The following is a 24,657-nucleotide window of genomic DNA, read 5'->3' as shown; positions in this document are numbered from 1 at the left end:
AAAGGCAATGAGTGATTGAAAATGTAATATATTCTAGCCACATTACTAACGAAGAGGAGCATGTGTGAAAATTATATAAACCACATGCGAGTGAGTGAGTGACTTGTAATTTATTTATATGGGTATGATAATTATTTATGCATATGGTGATTGCTGTTTTTATGAATGATTTAAGTATAGTGCCCTGATAATAACTAAGAAGTATGCTCCTTATGGTTACATACATTGTAGGTTCCTACAATTCTTGCACAAATATGAATTTATGAGTTTGAAGAGCTTACTGATATTGGTATTGTCATGATGGTTTGTTAGGCCTCTATATTACTAGTGTAACCCCTTATTGTTATTAGTATAACCCACTTATTATATTGATGTACCCATGGAGTGCCCATATTGTTACTATTGTGCCCCATAGAAGCCCATTATTGTTATTATTGTGCCCTCACATTATTATTGTTATGTCGGCTCTGATTATGTTATGACTCCTTAGACTCCTATATATAGAAAGGATGTCTTTTCATTTGTATCATCCAAGAATTGTTCATTTATGTAATGTAAAGGAGGTTGCCCCCTCGAAGAGGCTGAATTCTAAGGCGTTGATCTATCTTTTCTATCTTTTCTTGAGCTGGTTTCATAACATTTGGTATCAGAGCTTTGGATTCTAGGGTTTCGCTGCTCCAAACAGGTCATCGTGGCATTTTCGCTATAACGTTTTTTCTGTGACCTTTCAGAAGTCGCAAAAAAAACCCATTTGAGAAGAAATCGCACTGAACATTGGGTCCGAATTTCAGATCTTTTCACGCGATATTTGCGGAGATATGATCTGAGGAAGTTGGTCTTTTTCCAGACTCCTGAATTACATTCAAAACAGGTGACCTGGGAAAATCGTCATAACTTTCTCTCTGGGGATCGGATTGAAATTTCGTAAGAAGGTACAGAAAGAGGACGGACTGTAGTTTCTTATATGCATTTTTCAGATCCAAAGGTTGAAACAGTGACTCATGGCACGTTGTACAATTTTTCTCTACTAAACTAGTCTATAATCAGGTCATCTTGGGAGATTGTGCATAACTCTTTCTTGGAGAATCCAATTTGGATCAGACTGGTGGAATTGGAAAGAGGACACAGACAGCTACTACAAGTCACAATTTCAAAACTTAAAGATCCGAAAGTACAGAGTTATAGTCGTTTCAAGGTAGAGCTCCTAAAATCAAGAAAAAGCAAGATGAGGAAGTTTGATGGCAAGGATCCGGTAAATTGGATACTTCAGATGGAGCAATATTTTGATATACATGGTGTACAACTGTTACAAAAGGTATGTGTTGCATCTTCATATTTAGAACCAAATCAATTTTTATGGTATAAAGGGTTTTGTTCTCGTAAACAACTTGTTACGTGGTCAATTTTCACGGAGGAAATGATAGCACATTATGAGGATACAAAGAGCAACACCTTCTTTAGAGCAACACCACAATAATTGGAAAGAGTAAAAGGGCTTTGTGACATAGTGGAAAGCAAAATTATGGAAACCAGGAAGTGTACCCCTCACAACTATAAAGATGGAAGTGTTGTTTCTCCTAGCCTTCCACAACCTACAAGGGTTACACCACAACAATTGGAAGAAAAAAGAGAAAAAGGGCTTTGTTACAATTGTGATAGCAAATGCACTAAAGGTCATAAGTGTGCTGAGAAGAAATTATTTTACATAGAATATGAAGAGGAGGAAGAAAAGGATCAAGAAACAACAAAAGAAGAAGATATACACCATGACCCCACCCCAGAGAAAGAAGAAATGAATGAGACCATATCTTGTAAAGCATTGGCAAGAATTACCACTCCTCAAACTCTCAAGATAGAAGGACATATCAAGAAGAAAAAGGTGCAAGAAGTGAAAGATCACATCGATAAAGAAGAAATGAATCCAACCATATCTTGTAATTCATTGTTCAAAATTACCACTCCTCAAACTATCAAGATAGAAGGACATATAAAGAAGAAAAATGTTCAAGAAGTGAAAGATCACATCAAGCATCAAGAAATAAATTCGACCATATCTAGTAAAGGATTGGAAGAAATTACCACTCCTCAAACTCTAGAGATAGAAGGACATATTAAGAAGAAAAAGGTTCAAGCAGTGAAAGATCACATCGAGCATCAACAACAAGTTCTCCAACTTTTAAAGGATAACGCCACTTCGGTGCAAAATCAAACGAAACAACGGGCACTTAAAAAATGGCGACCTTACCGAATGGGAAAACTCTTCAAGGATGAGGATGTGGAAGCATTGTTTTGTGCTATTTATATTATCCAACCAGATTGGATAAACGAAGCAAGGGATGAATGGAAGAAGGACGAAGAAGTATGGCCACTTATTCAAAAGTTGCAAAAGGTCCCAATTCAAACAATATTGTCAGAAATTAAAGAGGAAGGAAAATCATATTGGAACCTGGAGCAGTCACAGAAACAAGAACCCGATAGCTACGAAATAGATCAATTTCAGAGTATCTCATCAAGTGGAAGAACTTACCCGCTGAATATTCCACATGGGAGGACAAGAATTTTATACAGAAGTATCAAGAACTACTCAAGCGTTGAGGAAAACGCTTTTTGAAGGAGAGGGGCATGTTAGGCCCCTATACTACTAGTGTAACCCCTTATTGTTATTAGTATAACCCACTTATTATATTGATGTACCCATGTAGTGCCCATATTGTTACTATTGTGCCCCATAGAAGCCCACTATTGTTATTATTGTGCCGTTACATTATTATTGTTATGTCGGCTCTGATTATGTTATGACCCCTTAGACTCCTATATATAGAAAGGAGGTATTTTCATTTGTATCATCCAAGAATTGTTCATTTATGTAATGTAAAGGAGGTTTCCCCCTCGAAGAGGCTGAATTCTAAGGCGTTGATCTATCTTTTCTATCTTTTCTTGAGCTGGTTTCATAACATGGTTTCGTTAATATTTGACATTTGACAGTGTTCGTAAATGGCTTGATTGATTTGATATAGATAGTGTTTAACATGGTTCTTGACAATGGATAGGATTAACTTGATTTTGTATTGGTATAATAGTTTATGATCAATGATATGGTTGCAAAGGTATAATCGGAATTCAGTGGTTGGTATATTCAGTGATTCACATATTATGTTATTTAGAGATTCAATATCTTGGTATTCAGTTTGGTATATGGTTAGTGTGGGTAGTGACCTATAGATTTGATTATTTTTTGAGACAGGTGGATCCAGTATGAAAATTTTGAAACATGGTCCATGAAGGTGTTGAGGGTCGTAGCTTTTAGTAAGGGAGTAGGAGCTTCCTTTTGGTAGGAGTTGATAAAATTGATTAAGGGGTAGTAGCTCCCTTCTAGTAGGAGATGGAGAACAAGTGGGGGTTGTAGCCTTCTGCAGGTAAGAGCCTACGTACTGACGAGAGTCTGTGCCAGTATAAAATGTAAGAAGACATTCTTTATAATAAAAGAAGACATATTGTCAACATTGACAATTTTCTCCCACATTAGGTTTCCACCTAAAATCATGGTGTTCCTATGTGTCTTGTGTTGATGTGTTATGGTTTACATGCTTTTTACTTGATGTTGCTCATAATCTATAACATAATATTCTACTTATGATATAAAACTAATGAAGTAATGGTCAAGATAACTTTGAAATGAAATCATAAGTTAAGTAAACTCAAATATTGCATGAAATACTGATTCACCTCCCCTCTGAATATTTTTAACATTAAGGATCCTTTAAGCCTATCCCCTCTATTTGTTTATCACTCCTGTCACTCTTTGGATCTAGAGTCCTTGGATATAAATAGTTCATTTGAAAATTTGCCTACTAGAAAGAAAAAATAGAATAAGAAAGAGTTGGCTTGTGAAGTTGCTATCTAGGGAGGGATTTTAAGAAGGTCACACACCTTTCTGATAATAACAGGGAACTTAGAGTGGAGAATAATTCATGTGACATTTTCTCTTGATATTGAAAACCTTTAATATCCAAGAAGTCTGTAGCCCTCCCAAAAAACATGATCTTAGGAGACTTAGCGGTCTTCATAGAACTTCTGTTTTTTTATCTAGGAAATTATGGTGTGAGTTGATAAAGCCAGGGAGGAGTTTCACAAGATATGTCCTAGGTGGAATTTCTTCTGCGGATGCAGTGGAACGTTATAGGGGTGTATTGGTTATGGGGAGTCAAAGCGATGATGTTTTTAAACGCTTTATTTTGAAGGTTGGTATAATTTTGGAAGGTTATTTCAAAGGTCTGGAGAGCCCTATCTCACTTGTTAATTGTTATGGTCTGTATGAGGATAGAGAGGTGTTTTGGAAATAAATTCAGGTTAGTGTGTTACCACTAGAACATTCTTTGATTTTTTATGGGGAATTAAATTTCACTACCTCTGCTAGTGAAATATGGGGGATTAATGCTCTTATTGACCCCTTAGCTCCATTTTTATCCCAGTGAATACATTATTGAAATATTATTGATGTCTATCTTATTACCCTGGACCCTACTTAGAGGAATGGGTGATTGAGGGATCAAGGGATAACTATAAGGCTTGATTGCTTCATGTTAACTAAATTCCTTATTGATAGGAATGGGTAAATTTTGGTCCTGGATCTGTTCGAATGGTATTTCTAACCACTTTCCCATATTTCTTTAGTTGGATTTTGATGCTATTCCCATCAAGTATCCTTTCAAATTCAATCACTCCTAGATAAAATAAAATTCTTTCTTCTCCTCAGTTAAATGCTACTAGAAGGAGCTATTAGTTGGACCTTCTTTTTTTACAATGGAGCCTTTGGTTTTCAAAATTAATGAAGAAAAAAACAAGTCAAGATCTAGGAAAAGAATAAAAAACATGAGAGGGAGAGGGATTTTGGCTCTATTGAATTAAAGTATGACAACATGTTTCAATAAAATCTCCTTAATATTTCCTAAGGAAGTGAAAATTTACCTCTGTAATATGGAAGAGAGAAAAGGCCAGTTACTTAAACCTGGAGAGGAGAAATGGAGATTGAAAAGTATAACTATTTGGGTAAAGGAAGGAGATGGAAGCACTAAAATTTTTCATAAATTTGTAAACTGTATGAGAGTTTCAAATTATATCTTGGATATTAAGGTTTGTAATGGAGCCACTTGTAGCTCATAACAATATTTGGAAAAGGTTGTAAAGGATAACTTTTATAGGCCTTTTAGATACCTTGGTAATAATTTGATTACAACTCAGCTACAAATTTTACAAAAATTTCCTCATTCCTTGTCAGAGAACGACTCAACCATAGTTGGTGGACCTGTATCTTTGGAGGAATTCAAATTGGTCTTAAAATCCTTTGCTAAGGAAAAAATCCCTGTCCTTGATGGGTGGACTATTGAGTTATACCTTGCTTTCTTTGATTTGATGGGGGAAGATATTTTTAATGTAGTGGAGGAGGCTAGAAAAGTTGGGTTGGTTTTTGGGGCCATAAATGCCACTTTTATTGCTTTGATTCCCAATCCTCCAACCCTATGACCTTTAATTATTTTAAACTGCTTTCTCTATGCAATTTGATCTACAAAATTATTGCTCTTAAGATAATCTCTAACACATTAAAAGGTAATCTATCAGAAATGATCTCTCTGGAATGATTTGTTTTTCTCCATAGCTCTAGATTCATGATGGAATAGGTGTGGGCTAAGAGTCCCTAAATTTTATTAAGATTAAAAAGTTTTAAGCTATGGTCTTAAAAATGTAATTGATTAAGGCGTACAACAAGGTTAATTGAAAATTCCTTAGGCTATTTCTCCTTCAAATTGGTCTCAATTTGAATGTCACAAATTGGATAATGGGATTTGTACAATCTGTGAATTTTTCTATGTTAGTGAATGGCTCTTTGTCAACATTCTTCAATTGTATAAGAGGATTGAGATAAGGGTGCCCTCTTTCTCCCCTGTTATTCCTACTTGTCATAGAATGCCAAAGTAGAATGATCATTAAGGTCGAAAGAGATGGTAGTTTAAAAGGGGTGAAGATGTCTAAGATTCTGTATATCACACATTACTTTTTTGTAGATGATGTTTTTCCTTTTTGGGAAGGTATTGTTGTCGAATGGGAAACTTTTTCCATAATTTTCTTTATTTTTTGCCATGCATTTGGTATGAAAATAAACAACCAAAAATATACCTTTATTCAAAGAAATATTTGGGAAGATACCCAAACCTCTATTATATCTCTTTTACCATTTAAGGTGGAAGCATTAGAGAAAGGATTCACATATCTAGACTATCACCTGAAACCAAACTGTTACCAATTGGAAGATTGGTCATGCATAATTAAGAAGCCTGTAGAAAGAAAAATAGATAACTAGTGTTATAGGTGGCTATCTCTGCAAGGTATAATGATTTTGGTCAAGTCAATCTTGGATAGTATTCCATTTTATTGGTGAATGCTCTCGAAGATCCCTAAGTCCATTATAAGTAATAATCACCAATGTATGTTTAAATTCCTTTGGACTGGTAAAAGTAAAAGGAATGTATTAATTTGGAAACATAAGATATTTTATCACAACCTAAGTTCCTTGGGGGCAGGGGCTTCAAAAATTGACACTGGTTTGGCTTAGCCATTTCTATGAAGATTCTTTGTAGAAATTATGGTGTAGAATTGCAATTTCTCATGAAATTTTAATCAAAATGAAAAGACACAATTCTACTCTACTGCTCCGAGGAATTGAATTCACAATTTATAACATCAAACATAAACATGCAATGAGCAATAACGCACTTGCACATAGTATTTTTCCAAGGGAAAGAGATATGCTAAATACCCCTTTTCCTGCTTGCATTAATCTGATGAATATAGATGTATTACTATTGCTAGCTCAATATGAGCTCAACGTGTAGGTGAATAACTTATCTCTCAAATCACTGAGAAGCTCTGACCCAGACTTAGTCAATTTATTCCTCTGCTTAAGCCCCTTTTAAGGAAATTAGGCCCCTATTATTTAGGAATTTCCTCCAAAATGATTGCGCAATACCTAAGGTTGATCATCTGATTGCATGAAAAAACTGTAGACTCAAGACTAGTCTCCAACTGATGTTACATTGCCTTGGAATCTCCACCATATATGGGGAGCTCAAATTCTATGCATGCACTAGATATTTTGGGCTGATTAATCAGTTAACTAGATGATCACTGAGTTATACTGAAGTCCCACTACACAATTGACCTTCCACTAGTCCTCCAACAGTTAGAAATAGTTTAACTTAAAACAACTTGAAATAACTGAACTTTATTGCTACATATTTGCAATCACACATGATTAACTCAACTCTAACTCCTTTAACTCGAATTTACTGAGTTAACTGAGTGACAATATGTTAAATTTTCAGATTGTTCTACGTTGTATCAATTACATTAGCCCAATTCAATGTTTCAATTAGCAATATTTCCAATAACAATTAGTCTTTCCAATCATCAATAGTAATTGAAGATAGAACAATAAATGAAATGAGAAAGGAGATAATCAACACATCAACAAGAGACACAGGGTTTGGTCAAAGACTAGGGAAAAACCCCACTATGGGGAAACCCTTTGAAATTAATCTTCTATTAGATTGTCATAAAATGTTCAGCAGAGATTACAATGATCCCAATACAATATCATCAAACAAAATAGCCCAATAATATTTAGAAATATGTTTCCAGCATCAGAATATATGAGATACACCTTTTTGTATTTGTGGTCAACTTCGGTCAACGGTCAAATATGAATCAAACTTCACGGTCACATGAAGGAGGAGTTGTGCGAGTGACTGGAGGCTTCTTGTCACTCCCTCGAGCCTACAAGCCTTCGATTATGGTCTAATTTTTCCTATGACAAGCCAACGACTATAACCTAAAAACCATAAAATAGATGCGAGCCTCAGACCTTGTAATTTCAGACCTTTTTTGAACTTATTTTGTCGTCCCAGCCTTAGATCTGTGCGAATCAATAAATTTAGAATAGAAGAAGAAGATGCTTGGTGATGTACAAATGAGCTTTAGGTCACTTGTATTTATAGGGTTCCATGGGTGTCTTATTTTCTTTAGGGCTGACTTGTCCAAATGTGCATATGTGGCATTTTCTTCATAAGTACAATTTCCCTTGTCCAAATTTTATGATCTTTTTGTAATACTCAATAATCCCCCATTATGATTAGACTTAGAATAATAAATAACGGGGACCCTTTAAAATTTTTAGGCAAGAATCTTTTTTGCTTTAATAAAATAAGGAAATTTTGATATTGTTAGCTTTAAACATTAGCAAAATACAAATTCTTTTAAATAAACATGTATAGCAAAGATTAGCCTCTTTCTTTAGACTTAAATCCTTTTTATATTTTCTTATGAAATCATATTACATGAACTCATATTGGATACAATTCAAGTTTAAAACTCTGATCTAGAAACCCCAATAATCATATTTCCGATATAAAATCCTTTGGTTAGCATCTCATGTTCCTAAAAGGTTTTCAAGTAAATAAAGGAAGTATTAGCAAATATTATAAAGGGTTGGTCCCACCAAATTGCACGGAATCTCTATCAGCGTATCGACATCGGCGATTTCAAAATGAATACCATAACAAAATGTCAACATTCAATCCCCAATATCTTCGACAATCAAGTCCTGGCTACCTTTCGCCCTCCCTGCATCCCGATTGTCGATTAGTTGCATGCCTTGCAATATTATAGTTCACATATCACAAGTTCTATCCATATAACCCGATACCAAAACACTGATAAGAAAGTCGCCGATCAACATTCCATTCATATATTTTAGTCCATTATAAAGAAATAGATTGATAGGAATGAAGGATATTGCAAACTTTATAAGCATCAACTCAAGGATTTTGACGATAGGGATGCTCCGATATAAAGACATGTGTCAAAGCCATGTGAACAAATGTTCGACAATTAATGGCTACTCTGTGTGGTTTATGGTTACAAGGTTCTCAATGATTTGTGATGATTTTGATGTAATGTCGTAGGAATTTTCATTAAATCATGCATTGAATTCAAAAGACTATTTTCCTTAATGAATTCTTGCCGCTTATCCTTGTTTTTCTTTTTAATAGGTAAATCCTGACAAACAAAAATTAGAGAAGATGTCTAGAATTATCAAAGCAAAGAAGAAGTCTGTAGTTCATCCACATACAATTTCGCCTCCTATAGAAATTGCCGAAATGTCACCATTATTCACAGACACTGCATGCACACCAGACAAAGGGTCCTCCTCTTGGGAAATCATACATAAATTGTTCAAATATGAGAAGCCAGGGGTAATTGAGAGGGAAAGCACTACCATAGATGATACAACTCTGGTTGCTGAGTCTAGATGGAACAAAGTGGCCACTTCCTTTTTGTTAGGATATTCCGACACATAGGAAATAGTTAAGTACAACTTGGTCTAGTATAGAGTTAGGTATAGAGTTAGGTAAAGTGTGTTTCTTTACTATGTACATTTTGTAACTTACAATCCGACGGTCACGATATGTAGTGATTCGATGGTTCATTCTCTCCTCGGTATTACCGACACTTGATCCGTGGCTTAACACCCGATTGGTCCATGATTTCTATTTAAAGCGCATGGAGGGTCATTTGTAGGAAAATCCGTCTATGAGAGAAGCATATGTAAATTTTCATTCTTTTATTAATAAATTGCCTGAAGTGGCCGCGTGGCTCAGGCCGTGGGCTGTTTCCCTCTTTGAGGGTTTTAACCACGTCAAAATACTGGTGTATTGATATGTGATCTGTTTGTGAGCGGTGTCCTTTGGTGTTCTATCTGAGGAACTTACCCTGTAAATTCCTACACTTTTTACATAGAATTGCAGCTCGTCCCAAAATCTTTCCCTTCACGGATATGGTGAGATGGGTCACCGACCATTTGATTATCATAGACATATTTTTCATGACTCCAAAGCAGACAATCATCGGGTCATTCAAGGCCGAAGATTTGAGGAAAATGTACCACTTTCTGCCGCTGCAGAAGAAGTACGACACTCACTTTGTCCAGAAGTTTATCTAGGAGAACCAAAACCAAGTAGAGCCTACCAAGCAATGGAGAAGGGACCCGAACAAGAACAAACACGGGGATAGGGGTATGTATTCAATAACTTCCCTTACTAGACCTTTATCTCATATTACTGCTATGATATGTCATTTATATGGTTACCCTAATACACAAAAGTTCTCAGAAGAATGGGTACCATTAATAGAAACTGCTTCAGATAGTTATATTATGGATTGGGCCAATAAATTGTCTAATATTTTAACGGCTCAAATTCTAAGCTATAGACAAAAATGAAATATCACTAATAGATATCTTCCCCCTTTCTTCATGAGTGCCTATGTAATGGATGCTATTTGTTTTTCATATGATTTTCCATCCATGGGTTGGAAATGGACAATTCAGGACTCTAGCCCCATTCATTATTACCATGATATCTTGTGGGAATCCAAGTTTCATTCTCATTTTTACAAAATTTGTCATGGAATCTTCGTCCCTATTCACCAAGAGGTTTTCAGCAACAAAGCACCTAGACTCTCTACATAAGCTAATGATGATTTAATGTTAATAGGAAGGTGGTTTGGAGTGGAGTCATTCACCTATATTCATATTTTTGGTAGTCTTTCTAGTCCTCATGTTTTACCTCTTTTTGTCCCTGATAAGATATTGACTAGGGAAATTGCATATCAGATAGTCGAGAATGGTTTGACCAAAGTATTGAAAGATGCTAAGAAAACCCTTTGGCCTTATTTTCCCATTTCTTGTGGTATCTATGCTTTGGATAATTTCAAACATTCTCTTCTTGAAGTTGACCAAATTAAAGCTTTGAATTTTTCAAACATCCCAAATAGATAATATGATCCTAATGGAGTCGCTAAAGATATGACAACATAGGCTAGAATCAGACGATTCGCAAGGGAGCCTGATAAATTTGATGACTTGTTCGAAATGGTTCCAGAGTACTCTAGGATTGAGAAGCTAGCAGCAAAATGACTAACTCCTGAGGATTTGATTGAGTTTAATTAATACTGTAGTCGCAAAATAGCCCACTTTCCAATATATTTGTTGAGACATTCTCAACAAAATACAGAAATTCTGAAGACATCAACTTCTTCATCAGAAGATCCAATAGTTAGACATTAATACTATTGATGTGTAAGATTGTATCTTTTTAATCATATATGAAATAGTGAGATATTATATGTGATTTGTTTTAATCAACTATTTAATTAAATTAGTTTATCGTATTCACTTTCTTTTTGTAAAATGTTTAATGATATATATTGTTGTATACTTTATGAAATCTTTTATAAATCACATGTAAAAGAATATTATCCCAGGAGATACATAGAATAAGTCTATTTATCAATATCATCTTTGGTTTTAAATCACTCCATTATTCTCATTCTATTCCATTATTAATTTATATATCTTTCAAGGGAAACTAGTCCCATTATCCCAAGTCGGAGCCACCAATTCCAACAGAAATAGAGCTTCTTTAAGGGTCTGCTATATAAATCTCTATCATCATGCCCTATTTAGCGTCACATCTAGATATCCTAATTTTTTCCTTGGTCAACTCCTCTATATAAATGTTATCCAGTATACCCCCAATATCTGCCTGTGTGGCCTTCCCGATCGGGTGGTTTTCCTTGATGTTGAGGCAAATATTTTCCAGCCTTCAACATTTTTGGCACAAGAAGGGGGGCCCCCGACTATGAATGGAAACAAGGCTTTAATCCTAAATAAAAAGGTCATCAAAAGAGTCATTCTCCCTCAAAATCTCCTCCAACTTCTAGATCTCATTCAAAATCTTCTACTCCCAGACCGGAAATTGTGAAAAAACGACAAGATCTCCTAGCACACACCCTTAGTCATCTGATCATCCTCCTTCCCAGGAGTTACATGAAGTAAATACCTTAATTCAAAAACTAGAAGTAATTTCTATTTCAGAAGAGAGGCCACAACAATATGAATTATTTGAAGGTAGTGTATCATCATCTTTTCAATCTTCTCGCATTTTGACTCGATTCCAAAGTGAGAAACTTGGAATTAATCCGTTTGAGTTTCCCTTACCTTCTCATTGAAGAAATACTAAAACATCCGAGTCACAATCATAGACTAGTGAGATTTTATCATCTTCTCCACCACACACACCTTTATTTCATCCTTCATTATCATATTCCTCTCATCTGATCAATCCTTCCACTCATACCTCTCATTCTCAATCAACTAGTGCTATTATAATCAACACTACCACATGGGATACTTCCTCTTCCACACAGTCATCCTCAACCTCTTCTACATCTACTTCTGCAACTTCTTCTACTCAAGCTTCCATAATGGCTAATAGACCCTGGAGCAACCCAGTGTAGTATAGATGCCAACGCCCATTCATTATTTACCTAAACATATAGAAATATGGTTACCCAAGTTTACTACCGATGAAGGAGTTCCTACTAAATAACTTTTGCATAATTACATGTTGGCCATTAACCTTAATGGAGTTGAAGAAGAAGATTGTGTATGTAGACTTTTCCCCTATACTTTTGTAGGATCAACAGGATCCTGGTAATTTTCTTTACTTCCAGGTTCAATTGATGACTCGAATACATTTCAAGAGCATTTTTTGACAAAGTTTGGTGATGATCGTAAAACAACTACACTAATTAATGATCTATCCAATCTTAAAGCAAATCAGAGTGAAAAGATTAAATATTTTAATTCTAGGATCAACAAATTTCTTAATAAGATTCTTGATACTTCAAAATCTGGTGAATATGTAGAAATAGAATGTTATATCTCTGCGCTTCCCTCTAATATTGTGATATTCGTAGATAGAGCTAGTAAAGCTACTCTAGCTGAAAACATGAAAGAATATTTTGTCGAAAAAAGTATTCTATCTTTAGAGAAAAAAACCTATTCTGGAAGAAAAGAAATCAAAGAAAGTAACTTTTAAAGAAGAAGCCAAAGATAAACCTTCTAAGGACCCTTTCAATTTAGAAGGATTACAGAAAGTCATCAAAACAATTTCAAATGAAATGGTTGAGATTAAGAAACAAGTATCAAAATCTTCAAAAATATATTTTAGACCTTTCAAGGAAGCTCAACCAGATATCATATCTAATGTTGAATCAGACAAGATGAAGATGAAGAATCAACCTTATTTGTGGAAGAATAAGAAGAATAAGAGCTAGTTGAAGCTCATGGATTATGGGCTTTTATTCTTACTACATCAGAAAATGAAGAAGAAGGAGAAGCTCTACCAATAGAAACTAGGAGTAAAAAATCTATTGATCCATTGCCATCAAATAAAAAATAGATATCAACTACTCCTGTCAATAAAGATAAAGGTGCAATAAAAAAATATCCTGCTAAACCTTCTAAGTCCATTCCATCTTCTTCAAATCCCCCCTCTTCATCTAAAACTCTTATTGTTTTTGATAAAGATATATAATATAACATTGTGGAAGATATGAAGAAAGTTAAGGCCAACATTTCCATGTATGAGCTGAGTAAGTTGAAGCAACAACAAAAATTATTGCTTAAAGAATTAAATGTTGTTCCTACATCTCCTTTGTCGACAACAAAATCCTCAAAAGGAAAATGTAGGCTTCCAAGTGACTCTCAAGACAAAATCAATGCTTCCAATGCAATTTTGATTAGAGATAGGTCAAATTCCCATACTCCTCCTTTTCTTTTAACTTTTGAAATTTTTAATAAAAGTGTTCACAATTGTTTGGTAGACTCAGGTGCATCATCAAATATCATGCCCTATTTAGTTTGTCTCAAACTGAACATAACACCTGAGAAATCTGCTGTCCAAATTGTTCAGTTAGATAGAACAAAGGTTAAATTAATAGGAGAATTAAACTTTGTTTTAATAACATTATCTTCAAATTCAAAGGTTTGTCAAATTATTGATATTTTGGTTGTTGATTTTCCTAAATTTTATGCTCTTATTTTAAGCATAGATTGATCTGAGAAATTGCATGGTTATTTCACCACAGATTGGGCACACATATGACTTCCTTACAATGGTAAACTGAATCAAATTTGGGTGGATAGAGAAAATCACATGAAATACTCAGTTACTGATCTGGATAAAGAAAATGAGCTTGTAGTTTTCACAAACAACATCCTTGGAAATTATTATTTAGAATCTTTCTTTGGAATTTTTGCAGCTCAGAGATCTCCTTTCTTGGCTAATTTTGTTTCTTCTGAAATTGAAAATTATTCACAATTTTTTTTTACTAAATGTATAAATATTGTAGATACATGTGTAATTGAGCACGATTCTTTATTTTGATGGTTCTAAATCTAATGATGGTGCAAGATCTAGATGCATATTGATAAGCCCTAAAGGTGAAAAAATCATACTGGAATGTATATTAGAATTTGAATGTACCAATAACATAGCTGAATATGGAGCATTAGTACAAGGATTGCATAAAGCCATAAGTCTTGATGTCGAATATCTTCAAGTGTTTGGTGATTCAGAAATTGTTATAAAACAAGTAAGAAACAATATTCATTGTGTTTCTAATCATCTCAACCATTATCAGTCCTTGATTCAAAATCTTACTTCACATTTCATTACATTTAATATTTCTCCAATTCCCAGGCTACAGAATGCTAATGCTGATCTTTTGGCCATTGTTTCATCCAAACCCATCCCACCTAAAGATTTTAGCCATGATAGGTTTTCTATAGAGTTAATTTTTCGCCCTTCCATTCCTGACAACATCACTAATTGGCGAGTGTTTAATGATGATGAAGATATCCTAGATTTTTTGACATCTGAAGAATCTTATTATGACCAAGTCATATATGAAGATGAGCATGATAAACAATTGAATAAATCAAATGAAGAAAATTCTTTACCCAAGCCTGTAGTTAAACTTGAGGATCTTTATGATTTAAAATATAGGTTTAAAAAGGTCACCAACTCCTAACTTCAAAGTTCAAATTTGAGATTTGAACTGGTTAACTTTGGATCTGATATCAAACCTCAAAATATTAACTTAGGTCTTGGAATCTCATTCGAAGAGAGAAATGCATTTATTCATCTGTTAAAAAAATATAAGAACTTTTTTGCTTGGAATTATGAAGATGTCAAAACTTATGATACTTCTACCATCCAACACACTATCCCAATGCTACCTAATGTGAAACCCATTCAGTAGAAACTCAGAAAGATTCATCCAAATTTGGAAAGTCAGATCAAAAGTGAGTTGAATAGGCTTCAAAAGGCCAAAATTATCTTTCTGGTAAGGCATTCCAAATGGGTTTATAATCTTGTACCAATTATGAAAAACAATGGTGATATTCACATTTTTATTGATTTTAGGAATTTAAATAGGGCACGTGAAAAAAATAATTTTCCCCTTCCACCAATGGAACAAGTCCTACAATCAGTTGATAGTTCTGAACTATTATCTTTTATAGATGGATTCTGAAGTTACAATCAAATCATTGTTTATCCAGAGGATAGATCAAAGGCCACGTTCAGAACAAAATGGGGAACATACACATATCAAAAAATTCCTTTCGAATTGATGAACGCAGAAGCTACATTCCAAAGAGAAATGGACATATCTTTCAGGAATCTAATTAATAAAACTAGTGTGGTATATCTAGATGATATTACCATATATTCCAAGAAGAGAAATAATCATTTCCATGACTTAAAATAGATCTTTGAAATATGCAAAAGGCAAGGAATTTCTCTAAACCCCAATAAGCCATTTTTTGCTCTTAGTGAAGGAAAATTCCTTGGCTTTATTGTATCCAAAGATCAAATTTTTATTGATCCAGAAAGAATTAAGGCAATGTCTGAAATTCCCATGCGACATAACAAAAAATCAATGCAATATTTTCTTGGCCAAATTAATTTTGTCAAGAGATTTGTCCCTGAGTTCTCTCAAATCGTCCTACCCTTACAAACTATGATCAAGAAAAATTCACTTTTCAAATGGGGAGACAATGAAAGAGAGTCATTTAAAGAAATCAAACAAGATTTTATTGATGCTCCCTCTCTATCAACTCCTAATTTTTATGATTAATTCATTTTGTATACTTTTGCCTCTGAACTATCATATGCAGCAGTTCTAACACAACTGAAGAAACATAAAATTGAAGCTCCTATTTCTTTAGTTAGTTCATTTTTTCAAGGATCTGAATTAAATTATTGTGAAGTAGAAAAAAAATCCTTTGTGGTTTACAAAGCAACCAAATATTTCAAACCTTTTCTCTTAAAAAGTCATACTAAAGTCATTGTTCCTTTCTCAATGGTTAGGCAATTACTTATTCAAAAGGAATTAGGAGAGAAAAGGGCTAACTGGGTTACTGCCTTGCAAGAATATGACCTAGAAATAAAACCTGCCAAAATTGTGAGAGGTCAATCTTTTTGCAGATTGATTACAGGAATGAATGATGCATCAATTGATGAAGATACAGGTAATAATGTTCAAATCACAAAGGTATTTCCTATTGATACTGAATTTCAATATGTTGACTTAATCTTTTATTTGAAAAATGGTTATGCTCCATCCAAACTCGAATATAAAAGAAAAAGGGCCTTGAGATTGAAAGCTAATCAACATCAACTCATCAATGATGTTTTGTTTAGAAAGAATTATGATTCTATTTTGTTACGATGCTTGGAAAAAGCTGAAGCAAAAAAGGTTTTGCAGAAACTTCATGATGGACCAGTTGGTGGACACTACAGTGGAGATACCATTACTCATAAGATTCTAAATGCTGGATATTACTGGCCGACTTTGTTCAAAGACACTCATACTTATGTGAGGAAATGCAAAGTTTGTCAAACTGCTTCAGGAAGACAAAGGAAACAATCTATGCCTTTGCAACCAGTTAACATTAAACAACCTTTTGAGTAATGGGGATTGGACATAATAGGTGAGATCGTTCCTCATTCTTCCAAAAAACATAAATACATTTTGACTGCTGTTAGCCTCCTGCTGCAGCAGGTTAATCATCTTTCATGATCGACAGTTTTACATGCCAAATATGTCGTGCTATGCATGCTGCAATGCTCCATATTTGCTACAGATGGCCAAAAAGTATCCATAAGAGTAGGCTGGTCTAAGGGCCACTGCTGTGTTCCAATTTTGATAAAGCAATCCATTTTTGGGTTGAGGCAGTTTTTTCAGTTGGAGGTACTCAGGCTGGAGTTCACTAACATCTTTTTTTTTCTCATCACCCTTATTATGTAACTCCCTATTAGTTTTTCCCTCCCCCTATTAAAATCATGTATATAAATCCCCCTATGTAAATACCCCTCCCTGGCATTATAGCCATACTTTCTACTAAGTCCGGGAAATCTCAGTCCATCTGGGACTGTTTTTAGCCCATCCGAGTCATTGAGGAACTAGTTTGACATCTGGTCAGCTAGCAACCTCTCCCTTAACCCTAAAAACCCCCAAAAAACCCACATTCCGCCCCTAACCCAAAGTTCCTGCGCATAAACATTAACCCGCGCCTTTATTTAACCCCGCAAACCCGTTTTCCTAAGTCTATAACCCACCGCGCATATTAAATTCAGAATATTCCTGTGAATATTCCCGCCCGTTAACCCCATATCCCGTCGCGTCCACCGCCAGCCGTCCGATCCACAGCCCCGCAGATCTACGGCTGGCGGGCATCCTTATCCCCGACGCGCCCGACCTTTAACGTCCGGGAGTTCGGCGGTTTTGCCGCCGTACTCCCGCCACGCGTCAGGCGCCGGGTTGTGGCGGAGCCCCTCCCTCCGAAACCGCCATCCCCCATAAGCGGTGCGCCACATACCGCTTACCGCCCGGTGACGTCACCAGCCCACGTCACCCCTGCACAGTCAACAGCCCACGTCACCCCCCTTGTACAGTCACCTGATGAGTCATCCGCCTGCGTGGCCTCCTGCCACGTCACTGCCACGTGTCCCGCCACCGTACCTGCCACGTCATCGTCCGTACGAGATGACGTCATGCTGACGTCATCCTGCCACGTCGCCATGCTGACGTCACCCGCCGTACAATGCTGACATCATGCTGACGTCATCAGCCCTTTTTTGACGCAGAGGCGCGAAAGTCGCACTTCGGAGCCCCAGAATCGAATTCTGAGGCAGTTTTTGATGAGCGATTTGCGCCTATCGCAGGATTTTTTGGGCCGAAATGGAGAATCTTCAGGGAATCTTTAAGGAATCTTCGCCCCATGCAGCCCTAGGAAGCCCGAAAAGGCACAAAAATGATCCGTTTTCTTCACAGAGCATACCAAAATGATCAGAAGACAATTCCAGATGATACAGAGGCCGAACAACGGCCATTTACTTGTGATTAGACACGCAGCACAGCAGATCAGCAACCCAGATTTTGTCAGAGAGTATCAGTGGAAGAAAGGACGCCAGAAAGAATCAGTCATGATTTTTTAGGGGCTCGAGGCACCTGAACATTGATGAAGCCCCCAGAAAATCAAATCGATAAGCATCAGCCCATCCTTGCTTTCAAATCACCGTCAAGACATTTAAGGCACCAGGACAGCAAGAAAGCATAAACCCATACCCATTTATTGCAGAAAGCACTGCAGCAAGCCACCGAGGACAGCATCATTCATTCAATTTTGACACATCGGCCCTGAGCACGGCCCGAGACATTCTTTGCATTTATTTCTAGATAGGATTAGGTCAAGTAGTCATTTTTATGACCTAATTAGGTCAAGATGTAATAAAGGAACTCTGCAGAGAGTTTTGCCCTATATATACCACCCTCTGTATAGTTTTAAGGGTTGGTCAATTGATAATTTTAGCTAGAGACTCGCTGTGTATACCTGAATTTTTCTGTAATCAAAGATTGCTTAAAGCTTGGAGAGCGAACTGTCTGTTGTAGATGAATGTGTTGAAGAGTTGAAGATGGAATTCCTGCGCTGTGGCCTGAAGCAATAAGTGCCTCTTATCTTTTTTTATGTGTTTGCCATTATCTAAATAGCAGGAAAAAAGAATAGCCTAGAATTAGTTTAAATACTCTCTATGCTCAATTACTGCTGTTTCTTGATGTTTTATTCTGAATGAATTGGTTATGAACATTGAATTCCTTCTGGCTCATGTTTACCCCAGTTCACCTGTGCTGGCCAATTATCTAGGGATTCTTAACTGCTCCTAGGTAGCACCTTGTTGTTTCCTCTGCTAATCTGTTGGAGAGATTCTTAACTGCCTCTCTTTCTTTAGCATTCTTGCCATCCCTTGAAACCTGAAATATGCTTCTGCTTCAGTTATCTTGCTCCATTTTCCCCTCACTGTTATTAAGGAAAGACAGCAGCAGCTCCCCCTCCTCGACTCCACGCCCAATGGTTTGAAACATTCAGACTATACTCAGCCTCTCTACCTGAAAGTGTCAGTTTTCCCACCAAAACTCAATCAAAACCCTTGTGCATCATAACTAGCCTAAAATCGCCCCCTTCAACAAAGCTAAATCATAAAGAGAGAGCCCTCTCTGACTGCAGGCAGGCTAGCGCCTGCAGTCCAAAGTTGGTTTGTGGTTACCTCGGCCGTATCCCTTTAGGAGTCAAAAGGGACAACTTGAGTGATAACAACTGCAATGGATTATTTTACAAAATGGGTAGAGGCAATACCTCTGAAGCTAGCCTATTCTGATAGAATTACTAAATTCATTGATCAATTTATCATTACCAGGTTTTGTATACCTCATGCTCTTATTTTTGAAAATGCTTAATATTTTTCTAGAAATTCAATGACTAAATTTTCTCTGAAAGGAGGATTAAAACTTAAGTATTCTTCAAATTACTACCATCAGGGAAATGGTCTAGAAAAAATATACTAATAAAAACCTTATGAGAATTATCAAACAAATCACTGACCAAAATCAAAAGAATTGGCATAAGACTTTAATATTTGCTTTATGGTCTGATTGAATAACTCAGAAGACCTCTATAGGTACTTCTCCTTTTCATCTAGTGTATGGGAAATAAGTTATCCTACCTCCTAATCTAGAACTTCCTTCATTAGCCCTAGTATTCATTGAAGAAAAACCTTCTTCTGCTCTAGAATTAAGAATGTCCCAAATCCTTAAGTTGGAAGAAGAAATAAATAAAGCTAAACAAGTCCATGCTCACCATCAACAGTTGGTCGAAGCTTCATTCGATATAAATCTAGTCAAGGGTGATTTTTTTGAAATTGGAGACTTAGTTTTGGAGTGGGATAAAACGCATGAGGATAAGGGAAAACATTATAAATTTCAAAAACTCTAGCTTGGTCAATTTCATATTTTTGAGAAGGTAGGTCCATCAACCTTTATCTTGCAAGATTTACAAGGGAAGAAGGATACCCTTCCCATTAATGGACTTATTCTCAAAAAATATTTTTCTTAAAAGAGCATTAACACTCTTGTAAAATATGTAAATAATCATATATACAAAATAATATTTTTAGTTTTAATAATGTTAAGTAGTACACTTTTTGGTTTACATTGGAAGTTTCTCTTCATTATTGAGGTTTTCACTTATTGAAGAAAGAATTCAGAAAGAAAAATTATAAAGTGAAATTTAGTATTGTATCTATTTCAAATCTTTGAAATGTTATATCCATTTAATTGTGAAATCCCCTAGCTTGAAATCTTTAAAAAATCTACTTGCCTGTAAATAAGTTTTGAAAAGTTACTTTTACAAAGTAAAAATATATTGAAGCTATAACATCTTTTACTTTAATGGTCATCCAAAAATCTTAAGGAGTAAATCTACCTCCTCATCCACTAATTTTAAAATTTCTTAGATTGTAATTCAAGACTATGAAACTTCAAAGATAAGAGGTCTCATCACGACCCTTCTTACCATGATCATGGGAAACTAATGATATTGACATTGTCACTATTGGCCACCAAACCAAGATGATGGTTTGTAGTTACAAAACTATAAGACAATAGGTCTCCTCTCGAGCCAACTTGTTCAATTTTATGACAACTTGTGAATGGCGTTATCAACATCTGGTCACCAAACTAGGATACTGGATTTTAAGTAAAATATATAAAAAGATAAAAAATTCAAAAATAAAATTTTAAAGAAAGATTCATTGCCTCTAAAAATGGTATTATACAGTGGATGGGATACTGGTTCATTTTTGGTTAAATTGTAACCCTGTCAAGGCTATAGACGCCTGTTAGCAGCAATGAATCTACTAGTGACAAACAAATTTATTCAATATGCTAAGCTTCAAATAATTTTTACTTCACTTTTACAACCTATTAGTGACTAATTTACACAATCAAAATTTTCATCTATAACAAGCTCTCAAAAGTTTACAATGAAATGAATTCTTTCAATTCAAAGTTATCTTCATCAATCTAGATTTCGATCATTTTTAAATTTCTAAAAATTTCTTGATAAGATCAAAATTTCATTTTTTATTGTTATAGAGATAACTGTTTCGCCCAGTGTGTCGCCAATTGTTGTAGTAATCAACAACCACACATTATGTTTAGACTTAGAATAATAAATAATGGGGACCCTTTAAAATATTTAGGCAAGAATCCTTTTTGTTTTAATAAAAATAAGGCAATTTTGATATTTTTAGCTTTAAACACTAGCAAAATAAAACAAATTCTTTTAAATAAACATGTATAGCAAAGATTAGCCTTTTAATTTAGACTTAAAGCCTTTTTATATTTTTTAAGGAAATAATATTACATGAAATCATATTGGATACAATTCAAGTTTAAAACTTCGATCAAGAAACCTTGATAACCATATTTCTGATATAAAAGCCTTTGGTTAACATCTCATGTTCCTAAAAGGTTTTCAAGTAAATAAAGGAAGTATTAGGAAATATTATAAAGGGATGGTCCCACCAAATCGCACACAAGAGCTATCGGCATATCGACATCGACGATTTCAAAATGAACACCATAACAAAATGCCGATAGTGGATCCGCGATATCTCCGACAGTCAAGTCCCGACTACCTTTCACCCTCCCTGCATCCCGATTGCCGATTAGTCTCATGCCTTGCGATATCGAAGTTCGCATATCGTAAGTTCTATCCATATAAACAAATACCGAAACACTGATAGGAAAGTTGCCGATCAAAATTCCATTCGTATTTTTTTAGTCCATTATAAAGAAATAGATTGATAAGAATGAAGGATATCGCAAAATTTAGAAGCATCATCTCAAGGATTTCACCGATAATGATGCTTTGATATAATGACATGTGTCAAAGCCACGTGAACAAACATTCAAAAATTAATGGCCACTCTATGTGATTTATGGTTTCGAGGTTCTGAATGATTTGTTATGATTTTGATGTAATGCCATAGGATTTTTCATTAAATCATGCATTGAATTGAAAAGACTATTTGTCTTAACGAATTCTTGCCACTCATCCTTGTTTCTCTTTTTAATAGGTAAATCTCGAAAAATAACAATTAGAGGAAATGTATGGAATTATCAAAGAAAATAAGAAGTCTGTAGTTCAACCATAGACAATTTTGCCTCCTATAGAAATTGTTGAAATGTCACCGTTATTCATGGACACTGCATGCACACCAGACGTAGGGTCCTCCTTTTGGGAAATCATACATAAACTGTTCGAAGATGAGAAGCGAAGGGAAATTGAGAGGGAAAGCGCTATCGCAGATGATATGACTCCAGTTTTTGAGTCTAGATGGAACGATGTGGCCAATTCCTTTTTACATAAAATTGCAGCTCGTCCCAAAATCTTTTCCTACACGGATTTGGTGAGATGGGTCATCGACCATTTGATTATCACAAACATAGTTTTCATGACTCCAAAGCATAAAATCATCGGGTCATTCAAGGTCAAAGATTTGAGTAAAATGTACCACTTTTCGCCACCATAGAACAAGTACGACACTTAGTTTGTCCAGAAGTTTATGCAGGAGAACCAAAACCTAGAAGATCCTACCAGACAATGGAGAAGGAACCTGAACAAGCACAAACGCAAGGATATGGGTATGTATTCAATAGCTTCCCTTACTGGACCTTTCTCTCATATCGCTACTATGATATTTAATTTATATGGTTACCCTAATACAAAAAAGTTCTCATAAGAATGGGTACCGTTGATTGAATATGCTTCAGATGGTTATATTATGGATTGGGCCAATATATTATCTAATACTTTAACTGCTCAAATTATAAGATATAGAAAAAATGCAATATCACTGATAAATCTCTTCCCCCATTCTTCATAAGCACCTATGTAATGGATGTTATTTGTTTTTCATATGATTTTCCATCCATGGGCTGGAAATGGACAATTCAGGACCCTACCCGAATTCATATCTACGGTCATGATATCTTGTGGGAATCCAAGTTTCATTCTCATTTTTACAAAATTTGTCATGGAATCTTCCTCCCTATTCACCAAGAGGTTTTTGGCAACAAAGCACCTATACTCTCTACAAAAGCTGATGATGAGTTAATGTCAATAGGAAGGTGATATGATAATCACCCTACGAGTGACCTCAGTTAAAGATTCATTAAACAAAAGGTATTACAGACTCATGTGCTGGTGTGTGTTCTATGTTATTGAAACAATGGGTCGATCATATTGCCAATACACAGACATTTAAATGGAAAGACAACAGAGAAATACAATAAGCAACACAAAGACACAAACAATTTTAATAAGGAGTTCACCCTATTCTCCAGGGCTACGTCTCTGGTCCAGCTTCAGTGGTGGCCTTGTTTTTATTGTGTCTTACAACAGAGAAATTACAATACAGGGACTCAATGTGAGTTCTCCTGAAGCATATTTTGCTTGGCAGGGTGGTTCTTGGATTCCCCAAGCCACTCGGAGTACACAGACTCTTGTTCTTCCTACCAGCTCTGTGACCCTTGGTCTACAGTAGAAAGAGCCAACTATGGTGCTCAATCTGGACAGATTCCTCTATGGGAAGGCTTGATTCTTCAAGTTCTCTGGTGCTCGATGCTGCCTGTGGTCAGCTCGGCCCTCTGTCTCCTCTACTTGGATTTAATGCTCTCTGTGCTTAGTCCTCCTCTCAGGGATCACTATTCACTGTCTCTCTTGGTCGCTTGGACTCTTCTCTATTCCTCTCTCTCTCAATATTTATTCCTCTTCTCAGTTCATGGGTTTAGGCATTCGATCTCCATGCCTGTTCGGTTCCTCTCCCGCCTACGTCGATTCGCTTACTGCCTGCGCGCTGGGAGTTCCTTGTTCGGCATCAGCGTGAATGATTGGGAAGTAGCCACGTGTCCCCATTGGAACAACGCCAGCCTGCTCATCGATTCATTTATGTTGTTACATCATGTATGTGTTCTTTTTCCACCGTGGCGATCAAACAGATTCCAAATCCCCTTAAATCGCGGCTTAATTCCCTGTCGATTCCGCTTCTTTCTATTGGGCGCAATCTCAGCTGTCTGATCTGGGCTCCTCCAGATCCAATGTCATACGCACGTCAAGCGCGGTTGACTTGCTCGACCGATAATGCATGATCACGACTGTTTTTCTCTCACCTCCGCTGCCACGCGTCGATCGCTGAGTGGGATCGCTCTGCTTTCTCCAAAACGTCTTACCGTTCAAGGGCACCCCGATCAAAACCGCCGGTTTCCAGGGCACGGGTCCCGACTTCGTAT

Source organism: Pinus tabuliformis, chromosome 9 (genome assembly GCF_031772625.1).
Source record: "Pinus tabuliformis cultivar Carrire ecotype Pingquan chromosome 9, CPIR1, whole genome shotgun sequence".
NCBI classification, from domain to species: Eukaryota; Viridiplantae; Streptophyta; class Pinopsida; order Pinales; family Pinaceae; genus Pinus; species Pinus tabuliformis.
Note: the sequence above shows the minus strand (reverse complement) of the source record.